Raw genomic sequence first — 8,272 nt, forward strand, 5'->3', positions numbered from 1 at the left:
AATTTCATAATATGTACAGGTTGAATATGCAGGGAATTAAAAAAAAAAGACCTAGCTATGTAGAGAGCATGTCTGATTCTGAGGAAAACCTGCAGATTTTTGGTTTCTAACAGCAGGCTGATGTGCTAGAGATCCTTTTGAATCTTGTGAGTGAAGCCAACTTGGAAATACCTTTTCAGAGGTGCTCTAAAGAGGAATAGCTGTAATAACGTAGCAGCTCCTGACACTGTTTTTTGTCCCAGAGATGATCAGCCTGTGTTGGGAATTGATGTAGCTCCCTTGTACTCCAGTATGCAGCTTTCCATAATCGTGCTGCTCGGGCAGATTAGGGCGTTCATCCCTGGTGTGCTGTAATTCGGTGGCTGGAGCAGTTGGGGCATGAAATTCAGCAATGACTTAGGCACGTGATTGCAGAAAAGAAATCCGTAACACAGCAGCCTTGAGCAGATGCCATGCGTCTGCCGTTTGGCATTACCGACTCGAGTAGCTGTAACTTTTTTTTCCCCAGCATGAGAGCAGAGGCACGCAGCTGCATAGCAGGGAGGCTGCTGCTACCTTTGCCTGGAGGAGAGGAGGTGGTAAGCCTGGTAATAGGGCACCAAGTGAGAACAGCATAGCTCTCGCTGTTCCTGAGGATTTTTCTTCTGAACTGATTTGTGGACAATAATCAAAACAGATTTTTCTTCTAAATGAGACTTTGTGCAATTGATAAGATACAGCAGCAATGTATTCCCTAATGGGACCATATAAAAATGATAATCTGTTCTCTAATGCCCAGTCTGTCACTGGGCCTGAGTTGGCAGCATTTTCTTTTATTAGTGTCACCATTTGTTTTGGTGTCTGGATTCTCATAATTAGGATTTCTTTGCAGCAATGAGTTCTGAGTGAGAGGAGGAAACTGGTCGTCTTTGTTGATAACCAGAGATGATACTGATTTGGCTGTGTATGCAGAGGAGTGAGAAAAAAACACACCAGATCCCAGTGTAGTTCATCATGGATAGATAGATGTCCACCATCTACAGGGAATTTTAACTAGCATGCTGTTGCGAAAACAGGGAAAATAAATTCAGTCTTGTGAGGCCAGCACCAAATATGCGACAGATCCATGTCGGGAAACAAATAGTAATCGTTTATTTACAGCAACATTTACAGGTTCTTTTGGATTGCTGGTGATAGATTAAAAGCTACAGGTACACTAAAGGTTGTATAACTAATATAATACCAACAGCAACGCACTATGAAACACAAACACTAACAACAACAACTTGCCTACAGTGAGCCTGGCCAATAAACAAGCCTGTTCGAACAGAAATACAGTGGAGCAAAACCAAGAATACTCAGGCAAACCTAGAAATGCCCCTGAGGAGAAATATAAAGTACACTCAGGGAATATGAACCTGAGGAGGAAATCTATCACTCAGCGTTAGCTGCGGTAAATGGTCTTACCCACAAGGTGAGCTTGAGTGGTGGGGATGGAGAGGGAGCGAATTCGTCAATCCATCCAGTTCATCATGTATGGTTCTGAGTTCATCCTGTCCTCCCAGGTAAGGGCTCCCATGTAAGTTACCTTGGCCTGCATTCCAACCAAGGGGGAAGGTCCTCATCACTTCATGGCTGGAGAAGTGACTCCCCATTTCTAGCATGAATCTTGGGGTTTTTATCCCCTGATGTACGTGACAGCAGGCAGGAGGGTGCCTGAGTGGATTAGACCACCTGGGGTGTTTGTCCTTAGCAGTGTTTCCCCTTATCTTTAGTTATTACTCAGATTTCTGCATTGCATTACATCACCGGGCATACCTGCGGGTGGGGATGACTATGGACAACCTTATCAGTTATGTTTATGTCACAAAGTCCGTTAATTCACACCTGCATGGGTAGAGGTAATGGCTTACAGAATCACAGAATCGCTCGGTTGGAAAAGACCTCCGAGATCATCACGTCCAACCGCTCCTGTCTACCCCCTAAACCATATCCCTAAGTACCTTGTCTACCCGCTCTTTAAATACATCCAGGGATGGTGACTCCACCACCTCCCTGGGCAGCCTGTTCCAGCCTCTGACGACCCTCTCGGTAAAGAACTTCCTCCTTATCTCTAACCTGAACCTCCCTTGGCACAGCTTGGTGCCATTTCCCCTTGTTCTGTCCTCCATCACCTGGGAGAAGAGACCAGCACCCACCTCTCTACAACCTCCCTTCGTTTGAGGCGGAAAGAAATGGGGGACTGGGACCATGAGGCTTCTGCCTCATCTCTCACTCCTCCAGGCATCCAAATAACACCAGATATAGATCAAGTGATGATTGCCACCTCGCCCAGTGCTGAGTTTCATGCTTCCAGGCATGCAGCTACATGGTGTACATGACTTGGACTTTGTGACTAACTTTTGTTCTCTCTCTACACATGCTTAGCTTCATTTGTGAGGCTGGGCTGTTGGTGTGAGGCGGTGAAGCTTCTCTTTTAATTAGTGTGTTCTCAGAACTGGAATTAAAGAGTGGTGCTGCTGCATTAGAGAAGACTGGTGAGTTGTAGGCATTTCAGGAAAGACAACAGCTATGTTCAGGCTGTTCCCATTGCCAGAATTTCTCTGGCTCTGCAGCCAGCTCTCTGTATAGGAAGTGGCACCTAAAGCACAAGGAAGTGGTGTCTGTGGTGTCTGTTCCTTTAAGGTGACTTTTAAGGGTAATTGCATTTACATATGTGTACAATTTGTCTTGAGGACGGCGAGTATAGATCTGGGCTCCCATCTATGAATACAGATCCACAACCATTCAATTTGCCTTCAAGCTGAGGCTAGAGGAGCTGGCAACTCTCTTCATGGAAATTAAAACTGTAAACCTCCCATGCTTACTCAGTGGTTGCGTATATAATTGTTAATTCTTTTTCTTCTGCTGCTTGCAGGTGGAATTTAAGCATGCTTCACCTAGCTGCTGTTGTTGCATTAGTTAGGATGGGCAGAAAAGCTATCTGTGTTTGTTTTCGTGTTCAAAATTAAAGATTTAGTGCGTGGCTTCCAAAGTCCATGGTCTGATGTTTCCACTGAAATCTAAAGTTAGAAACTCAACAAACCTCAGTGGCAGAAGAGATGGGATACTGATCTGAAAATTCACCTTGCTTGGTCAGTGAGGGAGTATCGGTGTAGAAGACAGCAATCTTTTTAAACACAGTTGCTTTTCAGGTCTTGCAGAGCTTGTCATACAACCAGACTCTCTCTGATTACCTGGGATGACCCTTCAGCTTTATTTGTAAGGCATGAAAAATGCTGATAAGCACACATTTAAATGTTGTGATGTAATGTGAAGTCTGAAAACGCACATGTTAAATTGTACTGATGCTGTTTCTGTTGATCTCACTATTTGCCCTCTGATCCTGAGCATTTGACTTAAGATACTAATGTTTTAAGACTTATTTTGAAGAAGGGGGTTGTCTGAAAAGTAATTTGGTTTTAAATACTTGTCAGTGGGAATAATAGACCCTACTTTATGGAGTTGGCAGCTGCAGTTACAGCTTAAATCCAAGATGCTGCTTGCAGTATAAATAAACCTTTCCACTTTATTTTTAGATTGGGAGTGGTGCAGTTATAATCAGCTTTTATGTGGTTTATGCTGTAGAACAAAATTTGTTTGGTTACACTAGTGAATCTACAGTTTGAGTATGGAGTCTCTTAATTACTCTGCAGCTCAGGTAAGATTCACAAGCAAAACCTAAAATGTTCATAGTCTCCCTTATAAAAACTCTTTTTTTTTCCTTCTAAATTTAGTAACTGGCTAAGCAGTGATTGGATAAGTGTTCATCTAAAATTAGGTGGTGACACAAATCAACAAAAGCCAAGAAGTGTTTGTGTAGCTATCGTGGTTTAGGCCCAGTGCATAACTGAGCACCACGATGCCCCAAAAAGGGCTAGTCAAAATAAGGACTGGGAGGGCTTCTCACCACTTAAACAGGTCACAGGCAACAGACAGACTCATCATAAGGAATAAAAACAAAACAATTTCCATTTGTTACCAACATCAGAGTAGAACAATGGGAGATACAACCAGATCTTAAAGTCAAAACACCTTCCCCCCAACCCCTCACTTCTTCCCAGGCTCAGCTTTTGTTCCCGGTTTCTTCACCTCCCCCCTCCCCCTTTGCCTTGAGGCGCAGGGGGATGGCAGTGGGGGTTGCAGTCGTTTTCACGCCATGTGCCCCTCAGGAGTAGGAAGATTCCGCCCACCCTCTCTCTCTGCTTCCACGTGGCCCCCTTTCCATAGGGGAGAAAGTCCTCGAAAGTCCAATATGTGTCTGCCCACAGCTGCAGTTTCCCTCACACATGAGCTGCTCCAGCACGCACTGCCCAGAGTCACGGCTTCTTCAGGGTCAGCCACTGCTCGTGTGGCCCTGCCCACAAGCCACACGAGTTCACCTGGCCCTGGTGAACTCTACGAGCTGCAGCCCAGTTGACCCAGCTCTTGCACCTGGGTTCTGTGTCCTTCTCTTCCTCCCTCTCCTTTCTTTCCTTCAACCGACCTTGGTGTTCTTCAAAGTTGTTCAACTCGGGCCTCACTCCTTTCTTCGCTGCAGGTCTCTTCTGGGGCCGCGCTGGTCAGGGCCGGTGCCAGAGAGAGGAAATGCCCTGCACCCCCCTTAAATACCTGAATTCGCAGGGGTGCTGATTGGCTTGGCCCTGGTCAGAGGTGGGTCTGACAAAGGAAAAGGGGGAGCTTTTCAGGTAGCTTCTTAAAGGGCCATCTCCATAGCCCTTCCCTCGTTACCAAAGACACAACTGAAAACCCCTCACAGAAAACCCAATATAGTAGCTAATGCTGTAGTAGTAATCACGCTACTATAGATGTGATAGGAGCTGGCTCTGAAGTAACAGCTATGTTGTGGTGGAGGCTGTGCAGGTACAGTTCAGGTAAGCTTTCCAGATGAGGGTCACCTGTGGCTGCCTTGGTCGGCTGCTTTGGTCTGCTGCTTGGCTGTGCTGTCCCTGCTTTTCCACTGTCGCTGGCCCTGCAGTGCTCCCTGTGGCTTTGTCCCTTGCTGGTCCTTTTCCCTGGGTTTGCTGTTGAATACGGATGGAGGTTTTTTTTCTTCTTTCAACAAAACACTTCCTGAAAACACTTTTAGGGGGAAGGCAGTTTAAAATAAATTCTATTTAAAGTGTCAGGGACATCTGCTGACCAATAGACTCAGGCCTTGCAAGCTGATTAAGAGAGTTGATTGTAATGGGTTAGACAGCAGTCACCTATGCTTGGATGTGCAGCTACTCGGGGCTGACCAGGAGTACCCTGATTGATCCCTCTCTGATGTGTAATTAGTGTGCTTGTTCTTTAAGATCAGATCGAAATTAGGCTGCTGATACTCTTAACTAAAACGCTGGCTTACCACAAAGGTAGACTTGAGGGCAGGAACCGAATATGGAATTACTAACAGACAAAGAGAAGATTTAAAAACACAAACAAATTGAGAGTTGAGGGCCTGCAGGAGAGGAATGCCCAATGTGTGTGATTGAAAAAGATGGCATTAGTGTAATAGCAAAACAAGGCAGGAAATACAGTAGTCTGAGTGTGTTGTGTACTGCACTTAGTATGCGCTTTCCAAATTAATGTTATTTTTGGTGTCATTGAAATGCCTGGCAAAGAGACTTTGCCTTTCCTGGATGGATTGGCAGTACTGAAAACTACCTAAATCTTTAATTTCTTGGAAATATGTAGATTGTGTCAGAGCCTCTCGATACATACAGTATGACCCCACTATTTAATTACAGTGTAATTTTGACGATCACTTGCAATGTAATTTTACAGTTTTAGTGTCTAAATATGCCCAAGGCAAAGAGGTTGTACAGCAAAGAAATTATGCTAAAGCTTTCCTGTTAGCCTTAACCCATGCCACATAATGCCCCCTCACACAATAATATGCTTCGATAGGACAACCACTTGGAGATCTCTGGAAGCAGGCGTTAATAGGAGGCTCTTCACACCTGCTTTAAAAGTCAGTGTAATCAAACCATCTCTGCTTGGGTTAGTATACTCTGAACTCAACCTAGCAAGCAAATTTTGAGATTTCCTGGCACGGGCTAATGGTGTAACAACTGGTTTGGGATTAGCACTTGAAAGTTGGGTAGCAAGGGCAGGTTGATGCAAGCTACATTTAAATTATTTAAATGGTCCTCATTTATTTAAATGAGGACCAAAGCAGTGTACAGTGGTATGGATGAAGCATTAATAATTCAGAGTATATGGAGACGTTTACTTAATGTTAAGGCCCTGTATGATACTTGCCTTTTTTCTCCAGTATTGGCAGTGACTGCTGTTTTGTTCATAATTTTTCAGTAACTCCATCCATTTTATTTTCCCCAGAAGTATTGTCCTCTCTGTTTCCCTCATCAGTAGTTCACTTTGCTGGGGAATGCTCTGTGGTGAGAGGGGAAGGGAAGTGGGCACTGCTCCTGTGGGCTGGTGGGGATCCTGGGCTAAAGGTCTGTGTAACAGAACACTAGACACAGACTAAGAAGAAATATTAACCAAACTGAGCAAACCTCGTGCCTGTAATCTCTCTGAGAGCTGTTTGCTGAGGTGATGCAGGGCAAGTGCTGTGAGTCAGTGACTAATGTGCCAAGACAAGGGTGAGTTTCTGCTCTGCAGCACAAATGGCCTGGCCCCTTCTTGTCTGCTGGCATATAGTGGCGTTTGTCAGCACTTTCACTGCAGAGGTAGAAATGGGTTGCATGCCAGGTGGGGGGGGGGTACATGATGTCTTTCTCTCTGACCCTCAGAAACCCACTGGACATAGTTGTCACCAGGCAGCAGAAGTGTAAAGGCTAGCTGATGGCTTACAAAACTCTGTTCATTGCTCCCACAAGAAATGCTTGCAGTGTCAGCTGGGCAGATGGTAGGCATTGCCAACCTGGCCTAGAAGAGAGCTATCGTAAACCGCATCACGAGGACAATCAGGAGTGCTGTTTCTGCTCTTGCTGCTGCTGAGCGTGTCTGTAGCTGACTGTCAGTACTAAAACTTGTAGGAGAAATACCAGGAATTAAAGTGGTCTTCTATGTGTTAAGTCCATACCTTGTTCTGTAAGTCAGCAACTCATTGTGGCAAGAAGCAGTAATTTAAATCAGGTGAGGTGACCAACTGTTGGTATGGAAGTCTGCCTCTTTGGTGGAGACTGTCGTATCCTTTTGGAGGAGGTATAAAGAAATCTTCTTATAAAGATTCCACTGTTAACTTATGCTTAGTTCCTTCAACATTGCTTTTGCTTCAGTTGGAGAATAAGGTAATACTGATGCCACAACTATTGTACAAAGTACTCAGTAAATATTAAGTTTTTTTAGTATTTCCGTTATTAAGAATAGTGACTCTGGGTGATATGCCAGAACCATTGGGCAATATCACAGATGCTTTTTAAGTTTTACTTTAAACCGCTGTTGATATCTGGATTTGTGATTTGGTGACAGAGGTATAGGAATAGGAGGTAAAAGAGACTGGAGAGAGAGGTGAAGCTTTTTCCATGTCTGAGGAGGCTTTACCTGAAGTATGGGAAAAGGCACCTACACCACTGGAAGTAGCTCAACAAAATGTGTTCCAACTCTGGGAAAAACAGTAGGAGTTGAAGTCCTGAGGAGTTTGTCGTAAGAGCAGAACACTGCTGCAGAGCTGATCTCTCACTGTTCTTATCTCTCTGGACATGCAGATATCAGTGTTCAAGAGTGATCTTACATTGCTGTGGCAAAATAAAGTGCCCTGATGAATGGAGCTCTGTAGTGCGTGTGCCTGACGTACAAGGAACAGAGGGGTGGTGTTACGCTGAGTTTGTGGGAGCAGCCACAAAGAACAGCACAGGATACAAAAGTCTGAGCTTTGGGACACTTGTGTGCTGAGACTAAAATCTGTGTGGTGATTTGAGCATTAGTGTACATCTTCTAATTTATTGCCTTAAAGGACTGTTATTTGAGGATATGAAATGATAAAACTAATGCTAGGATCAGCTGTACCCTGACAATAGTTTTATACCAAATGTAAAGTCAACTTCTGTCACAAGAACTCTGTAAACAGACATAAGCTCATCAAAAGGAGGTGAGTGATGTTGGAAGTGTAAGCAGCAGAATATCAAGCACACTTTGAAAAGCCTTTGGCTTCTTATGATGTCTGAGGGGAAGGGGAATGGGAATGCATCTCATGTTTAATCAAGTTGTAATGTTTTAGCCAGTTGCAGTAAGGAAGTGGTCTCTGAGTCTGCATCTTCCTTCACTCCATTTACACGTACAGCAGGTTGTCTGTGACTACTCTGTA

This window comes from Mesitornis unicolor, unplaced genomic scaffold (assembly GCF_000695765.1).
Source record: "Mesitornis unicolor isolate BGI_N332 unplaced genomic scaffold, ASM69576v1 scaffold28040, whole genome shotgun sequence".
In the NCBI taxonomy this organism is placed as follows: Eukaryota; Metazoa; Chordata; class Aves; order Mesitornithiformes; family Mesitornithidae; genus Mesitornis; species Mesitornis unicolor.